The following is a 21,953-nucleotide window of genomic DNA, read 5'->3' as shown; positions in this document are numbered from 1 at the left end:
AAGGGAGGGGTTGATTGGAGACTGGGTTGAGAGAAGAGGTCCTATGAGACATATGGGAAGGGGGGAACCCGTAAAGGGGAAAGCATTTGGAATGTAAACAAAGAATTTAGAAAATAAATAATAAAAGAAAAAGAAATCACAAAGGTAGACAACTCTGGAGATAGAAAACCTAGGAAAGAGATCAGGAATCATAGATGCAAGCATCACCAACAGAATACTAAAGAAAGAAGAGAGAATCTCAGGAGCATATGATACCATAGAAATCATTCCCACAACAGTCAAAAGAAATGCAAAACTCAAAAAAGCTTGTAACCCAAAACATCCAGGAAATTCAGGACACAATGAGAAGACCAAACCTAAGGATAATGAGTATTGAAGAGATTGAAGATTTTTCATATTAAAGGGCCAGTAAATATCTTTAACAAAATTATAGAAGAAAACTTCCCTAACCTAAACAAAGAGATACCCATGAACATATAAGACACCAACCAAACTCCAAATAGATTGGACAAGAGAAAACTTCCTCTTGTCACATAACAATCAAAATAACAAATGCACAAAACAAAGAAAACATATTAAAAGCAATAAGAGAAAAAGTTCAAGTAGCATGTAAAGGCAGATGTATAAAAATTACACCAGACTTCACACCAAAGATTATAAAAGCCAGAAGATCTGGGGCAGATGTCATACAGATATTAAGAGAACACAAATGCCAGTATAGACTAATATATCCAGCAAAACTCTCAGTTACCATAGATTGAAAAATCAAGATATTCCTTGACAAAAACAAATTTACATAATATTTTTCCACAAATCCAGCCCTAAAAAGGATAATAGATGGATAACTCCAACATGAGGAGGGAAACTATACTCTAGAAAAAGGAAGAAAATAATCCTTTCTTAACAAACCAAAAGAAGATAGCCACATAAACATAATTCCATCTCTAACCACAAAAATGAAAGGAAGCAAAAATCACTGTTCCTTAATATCTCTTAATACAATGGAATCAATTCTCCAATCAAAATACATAGATTAAGAGATTGGATACATAAACAGAACCCAACATTTTTCTGCATACAAGAAAAGCACCTCAGTGCCCAAGACAGACAGTAATTCAGAGTAAAAGGCTGGAAAAAATTTTTCAAGCAAGTGGTCCCAAGAAACAAGCTAGAGTAGTCATTTTAACATAGAATAAAGTCAATGTTCAACCAAAAGTTATCAAAAAGGATAAGTAAGGACACCTCATACTCATCAAAGGAAAAAAAGTCTACCAAGATGAACTCTCAATTCTGAACATCTATGCTCCAAATGCAAGGGCACAGATATTCTTTAAAGAAACTTTATTGAAGCTCAAAGCATAGACTGCACTTCACACTATAATACTAGGAGAATTCAACACCCCACTCTCATCAATGGACAGATCATGGAAACAGAAATTTAACAGAGACAGAGTGAAACTAAGAGAAGCTATGAACCACAAATATCTAAAGGACATTTCATCCTAAAACAAAAGAATACACCTTCTTCTCAGCACCTCATGGTACCTTCTGCAAAAATTACCATATAATCGGTCACAAAACAAGCATCCACAGATACAAGAAGATTGAAATATGCATCTTATCAGATCACCACAGACTAAGACTGGTCTTCAATAACAACAACAAAAAAAAAAAAAAAAGAAAGAAAGAAAGAAAGGAAAAAAATACAAACAAAAGCAACAGAAAGTCCACATACACATGGAAATGGAATATTCTACACAATGATAGAATAATGATAGGTAACAAGGAAAAAAATAAAGAAACAAATTAAAGACTTTTTAGAATTCAATTAAAATGAAGGCACATCATACCGAAACTTATGGGATATGGTGAAAGCAGTGCTAAGGTGAAAACTCATAGTTCTGAGTGCCTCCAAAAAGAAGCTGGAGAGAACATACACTAGCAGCTTCACAGCACACCTAAAAGTTGTAGAACAAAAAAGAAGCAAATACACCCAAGAGGAGTAGATGGCAGGAGATACCCAAATTCAGGGCTGAAATCAACCAAGCAGAAACAAAAAGAACTATACAAAGAATCAACAAAACCAGGAGATTGCTCTTTGAGAAAATTAACAAGGAAAATAAACCCTTAATCAGACTAAACAGAGGGCACAGAGACAGTATCCAAATTAATAAAATCAGAAATGAAAAGAGAGGCATAACAACAGAAACCAAGGAAATACAAAAAGAATCATCAGATCCTACTACAAAAGCATATACTCAACAAAACTGGAAAGTCTGGATGAAATGGAAAAATTTCTAGACAGATACCAGGTACCAAACTTAAATCAGGATCAGATAAACAATCTAAACAGTCCTTTAACCCCTAAAGTAATAGAAGCAGTCATTAATTGACTTCCACCAAAAAAAGCCCAGGACCAGAATGGTTTACTGCAGAATTCTGAGTCCTTAAAAGAAGTCATAATATCAATACTCTTCAAACTATTCCACAACATAGAAACAGAAGGATTATTATCCAATTTGCCTTCTGAAGCCAAATTATGCTTATACCTAAACCACACAAAGACTCAACAACGAAAGAGAACTTCCATACAATTTCCCATGTGAATAGTGATGCAATAATATTCAATAAAATTCTCTAACAAACTAAATCCAAGAACACATCAAAACCATCTTCATGGTCAAGTAGGCTTCATCTTAGGAATGCTAGGATGGTTCCATATATAGAAATCCATCAACATAATCCACTATATAAACAAACTCACAGAAAAAAAGCAGATAAACATCTCATTTGATACTGAGAAAACTTAATATAATCCAACACACCTTCATGAAAAATGTTTTGGAAAGATCAGTAATTCAATGCTCATGCATAAACATAATAGAAAAATACAGCAAGCCAGTTGCCAACATCAAACTAAAGGGAGAGAAACTTAAAGCAACCCCACTACAATCAGTGACTAGACAAGGCTAAGTACTCTCTCCCTACCTATTCAATATAACATTCGAAGTCGTAGCCAGAACAATTTATCAACAAAAGGAGGTCAATGTGATAAAAATTGAAAAGGAAGAAGCAAAAATATCTCTATCAACAGATGATATGATAGTATACTTAAGTGACTCCAAAAATTCCACAAGAGAACTCCTACAGCTAATAAACAACTTCATCAAGTGGCTTGATAATGAAATTAAATCAAGCAAATCAGTAGCCTTCTTCTATTCAAAGGATAAAGAGGCTGAGAAAGAAATTGGGGAAACAACACCCTTCTTCACAATAGTCACAAATAATATAAAACAACATGGTGTAATTCTAACCAAGCAAGTGAAAGATCAGTATGACAAGAATGTCAAGTCTCTAAAGATATAGAAGATCTCAGAAGATGGAAAGTTTTCCCATGCTCATGGATTGGCAATAAATATGGCCACCATACAAAAAGCAATCTGCAGATTCAATTCAATCCCCATCAAAATTCCAACTCAATTCTTCATAGAGATAGAAAGAGCAATTTTCAAATTTATTTGGGATAACAAAAAAAAACAGCATCTTATAAATTATTCTCAACATTAAAATAACCTCTGGTGGATCAAGCTATACTAGAGAACTATCTTAAACACTGCATGGAATTGACACAATGATAAGCAGGTAGATCAGTGGAATAGAATTGAAAACCCAGATATGATCCCACACACCTATGGTCACTTGATCTTTGACAAAGGAGCTAAAACCATCCAGTGGAAAAAGACAGCATTTTCAACAAACAGTGCTGGTTTAACTGACAGTCAACATGTAGAATGAAAATCAATCCATTATTATCTCCCTGTACAAAGCTTAAGTCCAAGTGGATCAAGGACCTCCACATAAAACCAGATATACTTAATCTAACAGAACAGAAAGTGGGGAAGTGCCTGGAGCACAGGGGAACATGGGAAATTTTCCTGAACAGAACACCACTGACTTATGCTCTAAGAACAAGAATCAACAAATGGGACCTTGTAAAAATTGCAACACTTCTGTAAGGCAAAGGACACTCTCAACAGGAAAAAATAACAACCAATGGATCAGGAAAAGAACTTTACCAATCCTACATCCCATAGAGAGCTAATATCCAATATATACAAAATGCTCAAGAAGTTAGACTCCAGAGAAACAAATAACCCTATTAAAAATGGGGTACAGAGCTAAACAGAGAATTTTGAACTGAGGAAACTTGAATGGCTCTAAAACACCAAAAGAAATGTTCAGCATCCTTAGTCACCAGGGAAATGCAAATGAAAACGAGCCTGAGAGTCAAACTCATTCTAGTCAGAATGACTAAGATCAAAATCTCAGGGGACAACAGATGCTGGAGAAGATGTGGAGAAAGAGGAACACTCCTCCATTGCTGGTGGGATTTCAAGCTCGTAAAACCACTGTGGAAATCAGTTTGGGGGATCCTCGAAAAATTGGACATAGTACTACCTGAAGTCCCAGCCATACCACTCCTGGGCATAGACCTATAAGATGCTCCAACATGTAATAAGAACATATGCTCCACTATGTTTATAGCAGCCTTATTTATAATAGCCAGAAGCTGGAAAGAACCCAAATGTCCCTCAACCAAGGAAGGGATACAGAAAATGTGGTGCATTTACTTAATGGAGTATTACTTAGCTATTAAAAACAATGAGTTCATGAAATATGTAGGCAAATGGATGGAACTAGAAAATATCATCCTGAGTGGAGTAACCCAATCACAAAAGAACACATATGGCATGTATTCTCTGATAAGTAGATATTAGCCCCAAAGCTTGGAATACTCAAAGTATAATTCACAAACCACATGATGCTCAAGAAGAAGGAAGACAAAAGAGTGGATACTTTGGTCCTTCTTAAAAGCAGTTCAAAATACCCATGACTTACAGCCAACCAATGGACTGAGCATAGGGTCCCCAATGGAGGAGCTAGAGAAAGGATCCAAGAAACTGAGGAGGTTTGCAGCCCCATAGGAGAAACAATACTATGTATCAACCAGTATCCCCAGAACTCACAGAGACTAAACCACCAACCAAAGTGTACACATGGAGGGACCCATGGCTCCAGCTACATATGTAGCAGAGGATGGCCTTTTCAGACATCAGTGAGAGAAGAGGCCATTTGTCCTGTGAAGGCTTGATGCCCCAGTATAGGGCAATGCCATGTCAGGAAAGTAGACGGTAGGGAGTTGTTGAGCAGTGGGACAGGAGATGGGATAGGGGATTTTCAGTGGGGAATTGAGAAAAGGGGTAACAGGAAATGTTAATAAAACAAATATCTAATAAAATATTTTTTAAAAATTAAATGTATGTGTAGGCTTGAAAAAATGAGGAAAATGATTTTTTTCAGTTTTCAGTTATAAACAAAGTTTCCATGAACATAGGTGAACAAAATGTTTGTATAATATAAAGTATATATGGCAGCATGTACTGGAACTTTATGAGAAACTTGGAATTTGTTAATTGCAGTGGAACAATGGACATCTGAATTAGTATTTCAGTATATGAAATTCTTTCATTGGTATGTAAAATAGCCCATCAAACTTTCTAAATGGAATTAGCATTGAGACGGATACATATACAGAGAAAGCACAATATAGTTCATTTTAAATGTAAAAATAATGATAAAGAGCCTTACCAAGATGGAAAATCTTCTGTTGTTCTTAGTCTGACCACTTGTGGGGCTCAGACATATAAGATTGGAACTTCAGAGTATTTACAGCTGCAGAGGTAAAAATAGCTATTGAGATAAAAGGAACAGAATGGGTCTGAACAAATAAATAGGCAGGTGGATGTATTTTACACACACACACACACACACACACACACATGTCACACATATTTGGTGGATCAAATAATGTGTTGGAGGAAGCCATCACTATTCTAGTGTTATTTGCACATCTTTTTATTGGGCCTAGGTGAGTGATTTCCTCCCTTTTCTTGGTCAGGTGTGTCTGATAGCTTCTTGTCCCAAATTCGGACTGATTTTAATATCCTCCAATGCACCTATAGATTTAAGTAACTATATTCTTATAGTATAGCACTCTTTTAATTCCCAAGTGTAAGCCAGGTATGATTCTATGCTCTGCATGTGTCATTGTGTGTGGTCCCATTTCCACCCATGTACAAAACAATCCTTATTCCTTAAATTGGAGTCAAACCTAAGTCTTTGAAACTATTAATTCATTCAGCAAAAAGTAACAAGATGTCTAAAACCTGACAACAGCATTTTAAGAACACAGAAACTACAACACAGAGTTTACATTGTGTAAGACAGAACCACTTCCTTACCAAATTACAATATAATTTATCAGGTAAGTTTGCGACTGTGGCCTGCCTTCACCTAATGATATGTTACAATTATACTTTCTCACTTTAATGAATTAAATCTCCTATAAAAACAGATTTAAGTTATTTTATTTTAGATTAATTATTTTATTTTAAAGTTCAATAATAAAATATTTCTGAAGGGATAGAAAGGTGGTGGGAATGCTCATGTCTCCTCTGATTCTGTTTCTCTCAAATGCAATCTCATTCTTTGAAATGTGCTATTGACCTGTCATGGGCCATTTGCCCTGCAGAGTAATCTGCACTTGGAGGGGCTCCCTGCCACCATCTTTGCTCCCAGATGGACAGGACAGGCAGCTTCTGGTACAGAGATGTCCATAGTTTAACATCACTTGGGACACAGACCACCAGGCTTCTGCCTGCGCCCAAGACCTGGTAAGCTCTGTGGTTCATCTGTGTGCCAGCCTGTCGTGCATCATTTGCCCTTCAGAGTAATCAGCACTTGGAGGGGCACCCCGCCACCATATTTGCTCCGAGTCAGACAGGACAGGCAGTTCCAGGTACACAGAGACAAGCCTGAGTATAACATTGCTTGGGGCAAGGAACACCAGGGCTCCAATAGCACCCAAGGGTAGGGCAGCCCATCAGTAATCTGTGCCAGGGGAAACCCAGCCATCCAGAGGAGCAGAAATACCCTTACAGGCTTTCAGGAGGTTCAAGCACCAGACAGTGACAACAGGACCAACTAACAGCAGAGATAACCGGATGGCAAAAGGCAAACTTAGGAATGTTACTAACAGAAAACAAGGCAATATGGCAGCATCCAAATCCAATTCTCCAAAACAAGCAAGTCCTGGATATCCCAACACATCAGAAAAAAAAGATTTGGATTTAAAATCACTGGTCATAATACTGTTAGAAGAACATAAGAAAGACATTAATAAATCTCTTAATGAAATACAGGAGAAAATGGATCAAAAGTTAGAAGCCCTTACAAGGGAAACACAAAAATCATTTAAATAAATTCAGAAGAATATGGGTCAACAGCAAAAAGCCAATAAAGAGGGAATGGAAAAATCACTTATGGAAATACTGGAGAACTTGGGGAAACAGGCAGAAGTCATGAAAGAGGAAACACAAAAATGTCTTAAAGAATTACAGGAAAACACAAAGAAACAAGTGAAGGAACTGAGCAAAGTTATCCAGGATCTAAAAACAGAAGTAGAAACAACTAAGAAATCACAAAGGGAGACAAATTTGGAGATAGAAAACCTTAGGAAGAAATCAGGAGTCAGAAATGCAAATATCAACAACAGAATACAGGAGATAGAAGAAAGAAACTTAGATGCCAAAGATACCATAGAAAGCATTGACTCAACAGTCAACTAAAATGCAAAATGCAAAAAGCTTGTAACCCAAAACATCCAGGAAATCCAGGACCCAATGAGAAGATCAAACCTAAGGATTATAGTCATGAATGAGAGTGAAGATTTACAACTTAAAGGACCAGCAAATATCTTCAACAAAATTATGGAAGAAAACTTCCCTAACCTAAAGAGAGAGATGCCCATTAGCATACAGGACTTCAAATAGGCTGGTTCAGAACAAAAATACCTCCTATCACATAATAATCAAAACCCCACATGTACTAAACAAAGAAAGACTATTAACGACAGTAAGAGAAAAAGGCCAAGTAACATATAAAGGAAGACCTATCACAGTTACACCAGACTTCTCACCAGAGACCATGAAAGCTAGAAGATCCTGGGCAGATCTCATGCAGACTCTAAGAGAACACAAATGTCAGCCATGACTACTATACCCAGCAAAACTCTCAATCACCATAGATGGAGAAACCAAGATATTCCATGATCAAACCAAATTTACACAATATCTTTCTACAAACCCAGCCCTACAAAGGATAATAGGTGGAAAACATCAGTACAAGGAGGGAAACTACACCCTGAAAAAGCAAGATGGTAACCTTCTTTCATCAAACCCAAAAGAAGGTAACCACTCAAACATAAAAATAGCGTCAAAAGTGACAGGAAGTAATACTCACTATTCTTTAAAATCTCTTAATATTAATGGACTCAATTCCATCAATGCAATCCACTACATAAACAAACTCAAAGGAAAAAAATTACAATGGCATTTCATTAGATGCTGAAAAAGCTTTTGACAAAATTCAGCATCCTTTCATACTAAAAGTCTTGGAAAGAACAGGAATTCAAGGCCTATACATAAACATAGTAAAAGCAATATACAGCAAACTGGTAGCCCACTAAGAGCAGGGACTAGACAAGGCTGCCCCCTCTCTCCATATCTTTTCAATATAGTTCTTGTAGTCCTAGCCAGAGCAATTAGACAACATAAGGAGGTCAAAGGGATACAAATTGGAAAGGAAGAAGTAAAACTATCACTATTCGCAGATGATATGATAGTATAATTAGGTGACCCAAAAAACTCCACCAGAGAACTCCTACAGGTGATAAACAACTTTAGCAAAGTGGCTGGTTATAAAATCCACTCAAGCAAATCAGTAGCCTTCCTATACTCAAAGGATAAACAAGCTGAGAAAGAAATTAAAGAAATGACAACTTTCACAATAGCCAAAAACAATATAAAACAATAGCCACAAACAATATAAAATATCTTATTATGACTCTAACCAAACAAATGAGAGATCTGTATGACAAGAACTTCATACAGAACTCTGAAGAAGGAAATTGAAGAAGACCTCAGAAAATGGAAAAATCTTCTGCGCTTGTGGGTTGGCAGGATTAATACAGTAAAAATGGCCATTGTTAAAAGTAATATACAGATTCAATGCAATCCCCATCAAAATCCCAACCCAGTTCTTCATAGAGTTAGAAAGAGCAATTCTCAAATTCATCTGGAATAACAAAACCCCCAGGATAGCTAAAACTATTCTCAACAGTAAAAGAACTTCTAGGGGTATCATTATCCCGACCTCAAGCAGCACTACATAGCAATAGTATTAAAAATTGCATGGTATTGGTACAGTGACAGGCAGGTAGATCAATGGAACAGAATTGAAGACCAAGAAATGAACCCACACACCTATTGTCACTTGATCTTTGATGAAAGAGCTAAAACCATCCAGTGGAAAAAAGATAGCCTTTTCAACAAATGGTGCTAGTTCAACTGGAGGTCAGCATGCAGAGGAATGCAAATTGATCCATTCTTATCTCCTTGTACTAAGCTCAACTCCAAGTGGATCAAGGACCTCCACATAAAACCGGACACACTGAAACTAATAGAAAAAAAACTGGGAAAGACCCTTGAGGACATGGGCACAGGGGGAAAGTTCCTGACCAGAACACCAATAGCTTATGCTCTTAGATCAAGAACTGACAAATGGCATCTCATAAAATTACAAAGTTTCAATAAGGCAAAGGACACTTGCAAAAGGACAAAACAGCAACCAACAAATTAGGAAAAGATCTTCTCCAACCCTACATCTGACAGAGGGCTAATATTCAATATATACAAAGAACTCAAGAAGTTAGACTCCAGAGAGCCAAATAGCCCTATTAAAAAATGGGTTACAGAGCTAAACAAAGAATTTTCACCTGAAGAATTTTGAATAGCTGAGAAGCACCCTAAATAATGTTAAACATCATTAGTCATTAGGGGAATGCAAATTATAATGACCCCGAGATTTCACCTTACACCAGTCAGAATGCCTAAGATTAAAAACTCAGGAGACAGCAGGTGTTAGTGAGCATGTGGAGAAAGAGGAACACCCCTCCACTGCTGGTGGGATTGCATGCTGGTACAACCACTCTGGAAATCAATTTGGTGGTTCATCAGAAAACTGAGCATAACACTACAGAGAATCCTGTTATACCACTCCTGGGCATATACCCAGAGGATTCTCTGGCATGCAATAAGGACATATCTCCACTATGTTCATAGCAGCCTTATTTATAATAGTCAGAAGCTGGAAAGAACCCGCATGTCCCTCAATCGAGGAATGCATACAGAATATGTGGTATATTTACACAATGGAATACTACTCAGCATTTATCAACAATGAATTCATGAATTTCTTAGGCAACTGGTTGGAACTGGAAAGTATTATCCTAAGTGAGGTAACCTAATAACAAAAGAATACGCATATAATGCATTCACTGATAAGTGGATATTAATTAGCATAATATATCAATTTCCACTGATAAGTGGATATTAATTAGCATAATATATCAAATTATTCCCAATAAGAAGGAAGGAGTGGGCCCTGGTACTGGACAGAATTGATCCAGTATTGTAGGAAAGTACCAGGACAGAGAAATGGCAGGGGGGTGATTGGAGAATGGGTGGAGGGAAGAGGGCTTATGGGACTTATGGGGAAGGGGGAACTGGGTATGTGAAATCATTGTCAATGTAAACAAAGAATATAGAAAATAACAAAAATAAGGTAGACTCCAGAGAGCCAAATAGAGCTAAACAAGGAATTTTCACCTGAGGAATATGGAATGGCTGAGAAGCACCTAAAGAAATCTTTAACATCCTTAGTCACCAGGGAAATGCAAATCAAAACAACCCTGACATTTCACCTCACAACAGTCACAGTGGCTAAGATCAAAAACTTGTTCAGGAGAAAACAAGTGCTGACAAGGATGTGGAGAAAGGGGACCACTTCTTCACTGCTGGTGGGGTTGCAAGCTGGTACAACCACTCTGGAAATCAGTCTGGCTGTTCCTCAGAAAACTAGGCATGATACTACCAGAGGACGCTGCTATACCACTCTTGGGCATATACCCAGAGGATTTCTCAGCATGTAATAAGGATACATGCTCTACTATGTTCATTGCAACCCTATTTATAATAGCCAGAATCTGGAAAGAACCCAGATATCCCTCAACAGAGGAATGGATAGAGAAAATGTGGTATGTATACACAATGGAGTACTATTCAGCTATTAAAACCACTGAGTTCATGAAATTCTTAGACAAATGGATGGAACTGGAGAATATTATCCTAATTGAGGTAACCCAGTCACAAAAGAACACTCATGGTATGCACTCACTGATAAGTGGGTATTAGCCTAGAAGCTTGGAATACCAAAGACACAATTCACATAACAAATAAAGCACAAGAAGAAGGAAGGAGAGGCCCCTGGTGTAGTGTAGGGGAATACCAGAACAGGGAAGGAGTGGAATGGGGAACAGGGAGAGGGAATAGGGCTTATGGGACTTTCGGGGATAGGGGGGCGGATCCAGGAAAGATGAAATCATTTGAAATGTAAATAAACAACATATTGAATAAAAATAATAATAAAATAAATAAATAAATAAGAAAGGAAGGAAGGAAGGACAGAAGAAAGAAAGAAAGAAAGAAAGAAAGAAAGAAAGAAAGAAAGAAAGAAAGAAAGAAAGAAAGAAAGAAAGAAAGAAAGAAAGAAAGAATGCAAATAACATTTGGCATGTTTTAAAATTATACATTTTGTAAAAGTATGTTTTGATATTTAATATCAACCAAGTGACTCTTACAAACTTACATCCACTTTACACCTTCCTCCAGAATTATAAGAAATTTTATGAGTTAATTTTTTAATTGTTTTAATTCATTATTTAGTGAATTCAATATATTTAGTTCACATTCATCTCTGCTATCTACTCTACTAGAACCACTTTACTACATTTTTTCTCCCAACTTTATGTTCTTGTTTTTATAATCTCTTGGAGGAATAAGTATCAGATGTGTATGGAGGTATATAGGATGATATCCATTGGATCCTGGACAACCTACCAAAGCATAAGGGTAACCTAGGCCTCCCTCTGTGGTGCTATCAACTGCCAATGACTATTTAGCTAGTAGTGGGACCTTTTGTATATAATACTGGGATGACAAATTGACATCATGTACTCTGCATTATGACTATATAATTCTCTATATTAACAAATATTCACTACATAGAGAAACTTCTCTGGTGAAGTCTGAGAATAGCGAGGATCTATGGCTATAAATACAAATATTTAGAAGGAAATGTTATACTCTGCCTGTTTGAAAAGTAAGATCTGTGAGCTTTCAACCATTCATATTATCAGGTTTATTATCATGTTCGCATTACCAATAATGACTTCTTTACTGTTCATCAGACCTTGTCCAACCAGATACTTACCATGACTCCCTTGACATCCATGCAAAAATTTTACACCTATGAACATCTCGACAGATGGTTCATTATTGGAAAAACTATAGTTTTGTCATTTATTTCATCTACGTATTTTCTGTTATCTCTTTCTCTACTTAATATATAATGCTTCTGCTCTTCACAGATCACAGTTTCCATTTTCTTGTTCATTTGCACGCTTTGATATTCTCCATAAACTATTTTAGAAAGAAAATGCTGACAAAACTCAGGATATTGTTGACTCCTTATCAAGAACAAAAAAATGACAATGAGGGCCCTGAATCTGCTTTCTGTTAGTCATTTATATCATTTTTTATTTGTTTATTTCTGTGTATCATTTTGACCCTTACATGGTCTCTTGGCCTGAGTCATCATATTGATATATAATTAAAGTTTGTCTGCCTGATTAAAATAATAAAGAGAAACAAAACTGACACTGGAAAATATACAAATGTTGTTAAGGATGACTACCAAGTGAAACTAACTTGGTAATCATTAAAGTGTAATGTAATTATTAAACAGTATAACACAGAGTCACAGACACTTACAGGTACATTCCTATGACTTAACCTTCCCATGTCTAGAAGATACAAGATAATTCATAATTTCCAAAAATATTTATGAAAATACGTTTCTAACCTCCAAAACTGGAAATAAGCATACAACGTTCATGGAAAACAACAAACCTAGAAAAATAAAGGTATAACATGCCCATGCTACAGTATTATTCAGGGAATATTATTAGTCTTTCTCCCTCAGTTATTTTGGAGAGAAGAAAATAGTTAAAATTTTACAATATCTATCATCTTTGTATTTTGCATAATATTTATTATCTTCATTCAAAAGTAAATTTAGGTTAATAATGATGACAAAAGGTTAAAAAGTACTTCTCTTCCTCGGGATGGGGAAAGACAGAAGGGGCAAGGAGCATGGAGGAAACATTTTAATGTTAGTTGAAGTTTTTCCTAGATAATCTCAATACCCGTGGTACCAACCTATATATAAAATAAGAATATTTTATAGCTGTATGATATCCTATGTGTTGAGATTTTTAGGACCATGAATTTATATGTGTAATGGCTTTATTTTTTTCTGGACAACATGATATCCTTGAAGTCATCCAACACTCTACCTGAAATTCCATAATAAGGATTACGACTTGGAGAAGAGATATGGACATAGTATGTAGAAATGAGCAATTTAACATCATTTATTTTCTGTATGTTCATCAGTTGACAATGCTTGTGTTGCTTGGTATCTACTACAAAACAAAGCTTCTTAAATGAGGTTAGCTTCTTTGACGATATATCAATCTATGGGTGCAATGGATTTCGGTTTGCTTTAGTGCTGTGTCTTATTATCCGAGTGATGGTAGGACATCCTCCTTTAGGGTATATGATATCTCTTAGTCACAGGTTCTTGGGTTTCATAACATTATCAATATGAGCTCGATGTTATATACTGGCTTTAATGCAATCAGAAGTGGTAGAGAAAATGGAAAAGGGAATTGTCTTATTTATTTTATTTAAAAGTATTGTCTTAGTCAGGGTTTCTCTTCCTGCACAAACATCATGACCAAGAAGCAAGTTGGGAGGAAAGGGTTTGTTTAGCTAACACTTCTGCATTGTTGTTCATCAGAAAAAGAAGTCAGGACTGGAACACAAGCAGGGTTGGATGCAGGGACTGATACAGAGGCCATGGAGAGATGTTCCTTACTGGCTTGCTTCCTCTGTCTTGCTCAGCCTGCTCTCTTATAGAGCCCAAGAACACCAGCCCAAAGGTGGTACCACCCACAAGGGGCCCTCCCCACTTGATCACTAATTGAGAAAATGCCCCACAGCTGGATCTCATGGAGGCACTTCCCCAACTGAAGCTCTTTTCTCTGTGATAACTCCAGTCTGTGTCAAGTTGACACACAAAACTAGCCAGTACAAGTATAAATTTTAAAATAAATTTTAATTAGAGTGATTATAGCATACTTCCTATCTCTGTTGTTTCCTGTTGCTGAATTTAAGAGTTATACATCTCTTTCAGGAAGTGTTAAACAAAATTGAGTATAAATACAATCTTCCCTCCCAGGTGTCCACATCAGTGTGTCTATACACATGCATTTGTTTGCACTTAAGCAAATAAGAAATGGTGACTCTGATCGTGACCCATCCCCCTGTGCTACAAAATGCTCTCTCCTTTTTCTCCTCACAGACTTTTTACTGTATATGACAAACAACATTCTTGCTGACTGCCCTCCTATTTTATCTCTTAGAATAATTTTCCTTGATATCTATTAATGCAACAAATCCCCTTACTTGAAATGTGCCTCTAAGTCAGACCAATTTTAGATTTGGCCCTCTTCATCAAAAACACTGCCTGTAATCCTTTCATTTCTATTCTGTCTTACACAGATTCATTACTGAGGCTCATTTCCACTGTAATCTCCCTTTTCCTCAAGCAGACCTTGCACATTTGCAGTGAGATAATTCTTCTGTCTTAGGACCTTTTTATTTTAGGATCCAAGATTATGCGGTGGAAAGTACTGTTTTACCCAAAGAGAAAGACTTCGCTGGGTGTTCAACACTTCTATCCCTTAGCCCAGACCAAAGACCATCCTGTATAGCTGTGTCCAGAGTAATCAGTAGAACCAACAATCTCACAGTTCTCTACAGGAATGTCGCATTGCATGAGTAAGAGGACTAGATTTTCTCACTAAGGGCTCTCAAGCATCTCAGATCTGTTTTAGATGAATATTCAAATGCATTTAGAATTTGAGATGTCATCAAAATTTAAATCCACTATTAACTATATCCACTCATCTACTGTAGGACATAATGACCATTTCATGAGCCAAAGAGGCCCTCTGGCTCGCACTTAGCTCCTTATTAACGGTACTTGAATCTCTCATTAGTTCTATGTATAGTCTCAACAGAACTCAACAAGGCCAGACAACATTGCTATTTCATAGATACTCTTCCCCAATATTATTCAATTTCCTTATTTATCATTGACAAGTTTCAATTTTCAAATCATTACCAAGGTAAATTTGAACATTTTTAAATAATATTACCATTATCATTTTGAATAACTTGTCATTGTACTAGTAAATGTTTCTTCTAATTTTTGATGATTCCAACTATGAAAATATCCAAACACAGAAGTTAAATAATTATTTATTTTTGCAATTTAAGTAATAAAGCAAGACTTTCAAAATTTAGAATAAAATTTTAACTTTTTGTATTCAGGATTGAAATTTTAGAGATAAATTTTGCTATTTAGTTTAATATGAGGATATGCTATAAAGGAAAGTTACTGAAGGCCAATGTTTGAAGTTCAAATTTAGATAATTAGTAAAGTACTTGACCATTCCAATTAATAATATTCAGTTACTATGGAACCAAAATGTATTAGATTATTTGATTAAAATGTAACTGCTATCAGAGATTGATTATTTCATTAAGAAGAAAAATGTCAGAAAGTGGAATTTAAAAATTAAATAGAAAAAAAATAGCTTCTACTATTTTCACAAAGACGTAGCATAGTGGCTGGCTTTTCCATATATCTATCATTGATTTAGTCATTTTTTATTCTATCATTTACCATCTTTGAGTTATGACTCAATAACTCATTTTCTTATCTTTGTCTTGGCTATCAAATGTCCATAAATGGAATGCAGAACTCTGTCATCTTTTCAAGAGGTTTACAATCAGATTAAATTCCTCCTCTCTAGATCCATACTAACTGATTGGGTACTTAAAATTCAAATATTTATTTAATAGAACTTAATTTTCAGATGACAGTGTCTAAAGCCACTGTATATGTACATAAATTGTCCTACACAAGCTGTGACATTTTTATTCTGAACTAGCTTATATTTCCTAGGAATATTCTGGAAATTTTTAACTACTAAAAAAATATAAAAATGTAATTTTCTTTCTTGATTGAAGTCTGTGCTGTTTGACTACATGCACATGTGTACTTGAAGGTAGCTATTCATTAGTTGTCTGTTGCTCTGATAAAACAGCATGATCAAAGCCAAGGTGAGGAAGAGTGAGTTTATTTTGCTTATGTTTCTGGTTCCAAGTGGATAAGAACAAATTATAAGACAAAGAAAAGGCAACACTTGGCATTCCTGACAGTACGGGTAGAAAGCTAGGATATCAAATGTTTAACTGTAAGCATGAAACAAGGTGGCAAACTAGAAATAGGGTAGGCTTTATAATTTCCACGCCCACTCCCAGTGATATACATTCTCCTGCAATGATGTACTCTTTAAATTGTGCTAAACAGTACCACCAACTGAAAACTAAGTTTTCAAATTCAAGAGCCAATAAGGAATGTACCACATCCAATCCACCACATTCTGCCCCCTGATCTCTGTAATAACATAATGCAATGACATAATGCAACATAATGTAATAACATAATGCATAATCTTGATAATAACATAATGCAAAATGCATGTAGAAGAATTCCAAAAGTTCCCAGATTCTTTCTTTAGGTCCCATTTGAGAAAAGCAAATTTCCTCTTGTTGCTGTTGTTCTTGACTTTCAGTTAAACAAATATTTTGTTTCTGTTCTTTTATTTCACCAGTGTCCTCTACATTCTCCCTATCTCCCTACTTAACCAACATTACATTATTTCTCTCTCAGAAAAATCAAAGGTAAACAAACAATAAACAAATAAAACTAAGCCAAATAAACAAATATGTCACATACACACACGTGCATGTGCACACACACACACACACACACACACACACAAACACACACACATACACACATGCCAACAAACCTGCATCAAAAAATATATTATGTTTGTTTTATGTTAGTGAACTACACGTGAATGGGGCCTAATCTGGAGTGTGATTGATACAAATTGAAACTCAAAATTAGCAAATGACTCCTGATTTGTGTGCCATTCTTGTATAAGTGTCATGACAATCTTCTCTATGTTGTTTCAATTTTAATATTTGTATTGGTAAACCAAGCATTCAACAAAGTTTCTTACTGTAACATCAGAAAAATAAAAAAAATAAAAACATTTAACATAATGATGGTACAGACCATACATCAACATTTTACAAGGCAGAAATAGGGGTATAGTGAGAAAATATTGGACGATAGGAAGATGGAAATCCAGCAGGAAATTATCAACTCCTTCAAATCCATACGCAATTTTTGGGACTTTAATTTCAAAGACTTAGATTGCTTCATATCTCCAATTGTGCTGCCTACAATATGTACCTTCTGTTGGGCTGACTCCACTCCTTATACGGAGCACAACTTTGCACATATCTGATGGCTGTAGCAACTCCATTATCTTGGAGTATTCATTAAAAATCTTGCTTTATTTTCACTACTTCATGTAATGTCTCTTTGGGATCCCCTGCCTATTCTAGACCTTGATACATGGACACTGTTAACTTTGTACCACATGACTGCTGTGACTCTCTAAACCCAAAAAAGAATAATCCATAGTCTCTTTACTCCTATATTCTTCATACCACTAAACAAGCACTATGTGGATGATGCCTCTAAATTTTATAGCCACCTTATGATGGACCTTGCCTTAGTAAACCATATTAGTCATAGCTTTTTGTAAAAGCTGTCTTCTAGGACCAGAAAATGTATAAGACCATTTCATATAAATTGATATGCTTGACTAGGCTTTTGTCCTCAACGCAGCCTTCTGTTTGTTCCACTGCATATAAAACCTTTCCTGAAATGTGCAAATCTCCTTAACAATCACATGTTTTCCACATCATGATTTATAGTATATTAAAAATTTCTCTTCCAAATAAATTAGTCTAATGTTATAATTGTAATTTGTAACTATAAATTTTATAATTATAATTATATTTTACAGCTATTTTTAATTTTTTATTTATTGAAAAGGGAAGTAAAGGGAAATAAAAACATTTTATGATAAAATTAAAGATTTACATGGAAAATATTTGAGATAAACACGTTAAAATTGACAATTTTGATGGAAAATTAAAGAATAAAGTTGTAAACATGCAAAACATTGCTAGATTAATTGGAATATGGAATAGAAACATTTTATGATAAAACTGAAGATTTACAAGGAAAATATTTCTGATAAAATTGTAGAAAATATAGAAAAACATGTTAGAATTAAAGATTATCATGGAAAAATTTTATATAGATATGATAAAGGTAGGTATAAAAGTATTCCTAAGTTGATTGAAAGTGGAATTATAAGCGTTTTCTGATAAACTTGAAGATTTTCACGGAAAATATTTCTGATAAAATTGAAGAAATATATAGAAAAAACATGTGAAATTAAAAATTATCATGGAAATTATATAGATAAAATAATAGGCATAAAGATATTTCTAAGTTGAGTGAAGGTAGAATTATAAACATTTTCAGATAACATTGAAGATTTACATGGAAATTATTTCTCTTAAAATTCAAGAAATAGACAAACACACTAAAATTGACTATTTCTTGGAAAATTTTACATATAAAATGGTAGATGTAAAAATTCTTTGTAAATTAATTGAAGGTGGAATTAGAAACATTTGTGATAAAATCAAAGATTCACATTGAAAACATTCCTGATATAATAGAGGAATTATATAGAAAGACATATTAAAATTGAAGATTATCATGAAAATTAAGGCAGATAAAATGGTAGACATAAAAAACTACTAAATTGATTAAAAGGGGAATTATAAATATTTTGTGATACAATTGAAGATTTACATGAGAAATATTTCATTAGTCTATGTTTTTATATTGGGGAGTTTTGTCCATTGTAGTTAAAATATATTAGGAAATAGTGATTGTTCCTTCCTGTTATTTTTGATGTTATTTTTATGTTTGTATGGGTATCTTCTTTTGGGTTTGTTGGAAGAAAATTACTTTCTTGCTTTTTCTAGGGTATAGTTTCCCTCCTTGTGTTGGCATTTTCCATCAATTATCCTTTGTAGGGCTGGATTTGTGGACAGATATTATGTAAATTTTTATCATGGAATATCTTGGTTTCTCCATCTATGATGCTTGAGAGTTTTGCTGGGTATAATAGCCTGGGCTGGCATTTGTGTTCTCTTAGGGTCTGTATGAGGTCTACCCGGGATCTTCTAACTTTCATCATCTCTGGTGAGGAGTATGATTATGATAGGTCTGCCTTTATAAGTTCCTTGCCCTTTTTCCCTTACTACTTTTAATATTCTTTCTTTGTTTAGTGAATTTGTTGTTTTGATTATTATGTGTCAGGAGGATTTTCTGTTCTGGTCCAGTCTGTTTGGAGTTCTGAAGGCTTCTTGTATATTCATGGGCATCTCTTTCTCTATGTTAGGGAAGTTTTCTTCTACAATTTTGTTGAAGATTTTTACTGGGCCTTTAAGTTGTAAATCCTTGCTCTGGTCTCTACCTATAATCCTTAGGTTTGGTCTTCTTATTGTGTCCTGGAGTCCCTGGATGTTTTGGGTTACCAGCTTTATGCATTTTGCATTTTCTTTGACTATTGAATCAATGTTTTCTATAGTATCTTCAGCACCTGAGGTTCTTTCTTCTATCTCTTGTATTCTGTTTTTGATGTTTGCATCTGTAACTCCTGAATTCTTTCCAAGGTTTTCTATCTCCAGAGATGTCTCACTTTGTGATTTCTTTATTGTTTCTACTTCCACTTTTAGATACTGGATTATTTTGTTCAGTTTCTTCACTTGATTGTTTGAGTTTTCCTGTAATTCTTTAAGGTGTTTTTGTGTTTCTTCTTTAAGGACTTCTGCCTGATTTCCCATGATCTCCTGTATTTCTTTAAGGGATTTTTGTGCTTCATCTTTAAGGGCTTTTACCTATTGACTGATGTTCTCCTGTATTTCATTAAGGAAGTTATTTAAGTCTTTCTTAAAGCCCTCTATCAGCATCATGTGATATGATTTGAAATCCAACTCTTGCTTTTCCTGTGTGTTGGGGTATCTGGGACTTGCTGTGGTGGCAGAACGGGGATCTGATGTTGCCATGTGGCCTTGGTTTCTGTGGGTAGGGTTCTTGTGCTTGCCTTTTGCTGTCTGGTTATCTCTGGTGCTAGTTGGCATAGTTGTCTTTGGGTGGAATTTGTTCCTCTTGTGGGCCTATAAGCCTGTGTCCTTACTCTTCTGAGTTCAAAAGTGAAAGCACTGCTGAGAGATATCTCTCTCTCTCTCCTGAAAGGCTATGCACAGAACGCTGTGGAGTTTCCTGGCTCTCTGGTGCAAATTGTGGTGGGAAGATTTCCGTACCAGCTGCTCCGCTGATCTTATGCCCTGTGTGCTCCTAGCAGGTCCCCCTCCCCCCCAAGAGAAGCTGGAGATCTCACCTCTGTGCTCAGAAGTGAAAGTGCTGCTGGGAGATCACTCTCTCCTGGCAGGCTATGCATAGAAGGTTGTGGAGTCTCCTGGCTCCCTAGTGCAAATGGAAGCAGAAAGACTTCCATCCCAGCTGCTCCACTGATCACAGAAGGCTGTGGAGTCTACCAACTCCCTGGTGCAAATGAGGGAGGAAGACTTCTGTCCCAGCTTCTCCACTGATCTTATGCTCTGTGTGCTCCAAGCTGGTCCCCTCCAGAGAGAAGTTGGAGATCTCACCTCTGTGCTCAGAAGTGAAAGTGCTACTGGGAGATCACTCTCTCCTGGTAGCCTATGCACCAAGGAGTCTCCAAAATCCCTGGTGCCTTTAGATCTATATATAACCTTATAATTTAGCCTAGGCAAGTTATTAAGACAAGGATAGAAAACATCCATATTCTCTACCAAAATATCATAGAAATTTCACAGAAATTGGTGGTTGTTTTAAGCCCTTGCTTTATTCTTAAACTGGGCCTAAGCTGGCCCTCTAACGTCTGCTTTACTCTCAGCAGTATACCATAAATGCTTCCCTAGAAGTGCTTGCTAATATCTTAGCCCATTAAAACCTCCTTTTCTAGTCTAAAGCCCAGTCTTTAGCATGTTGTCAGATTCTTCACAACAGTGGTCCAAATTGGTCCCAATGTCTGAATTATTTATTTTTCCATCAATTTGAAAAAATATCAAGAGCAAAGGCAATTTAAGGAATAACCAGTTTATCTTGAATTATGATTCTACTTCTTGAGGAAAAATAGATATGGTAAAGATGCATGGAAGCATGTGAGAGGTATGGAGGCATATGACAGAAGCTGAAAGATCACATCTGTATTAGTAAATATGGAATAAAGCAAGTAAGATGGTAGTTTGCCAAGGCTACATAATCTCAAAGCTCAACCTTGGTGTCATCCTTTTCCCAACAAGCCTGAACCACCTAAATCTACCCCAAAGTACAACAACTATGGGCTAAATGTTCAAATAACAGAGCCTACCTGGGACATCCTCCGTTAAAGCCCCTGCATGTATCTGCTTTGCATCAATTACACAGGTGGTCTGTGTCACATCTCTAATTATTATTGCGAATCAGAAATTTTCTCTGAATTAGTGACCTGCCTTTTCTAAAATAGACTAATTTTTTGGTTTTGCTCT

General features: G+C 35.8%; 1 non-coding gene across 1 annotated transcript; it reads right to left on the bottom strand.

The window, feature by feature from the left end:
- Positions 1–17,341: 17,341 nt before the first annotated feature.
- Positions 17,342–17,445, bottom strand: LOC127693108 (U6 spliceosomal RNA). Its single transcript, XR_007979586.1, has one exon. It is a non-coding gene; the product is annotated as a U6 spliceosomal RNA (small nuclear RNA).
- Between the last annotated feature and the right edge of the window lie 4,508 nt (positions 17,446–21,953).

Source organism: Apodemus sylvaticus, chromosome 9, assembly GCF_947179515.1.
Source record: "Apodemus sylvaticus chromosome 9, mApoSyl1.1, whole genome shotgun sequence".
Classification (NCBI taxonomy): domain Eukaryota; kingdom Metazoa; phylum Chordata; class Mammalia; order Rodentia; family Muridae; genus Apodemus; species Apodemus sylvaticus.
Note: the sequence above shows the minus strand (reverse complement) of the source record. Positions and strands in the feature narration are given on the sequence as shown.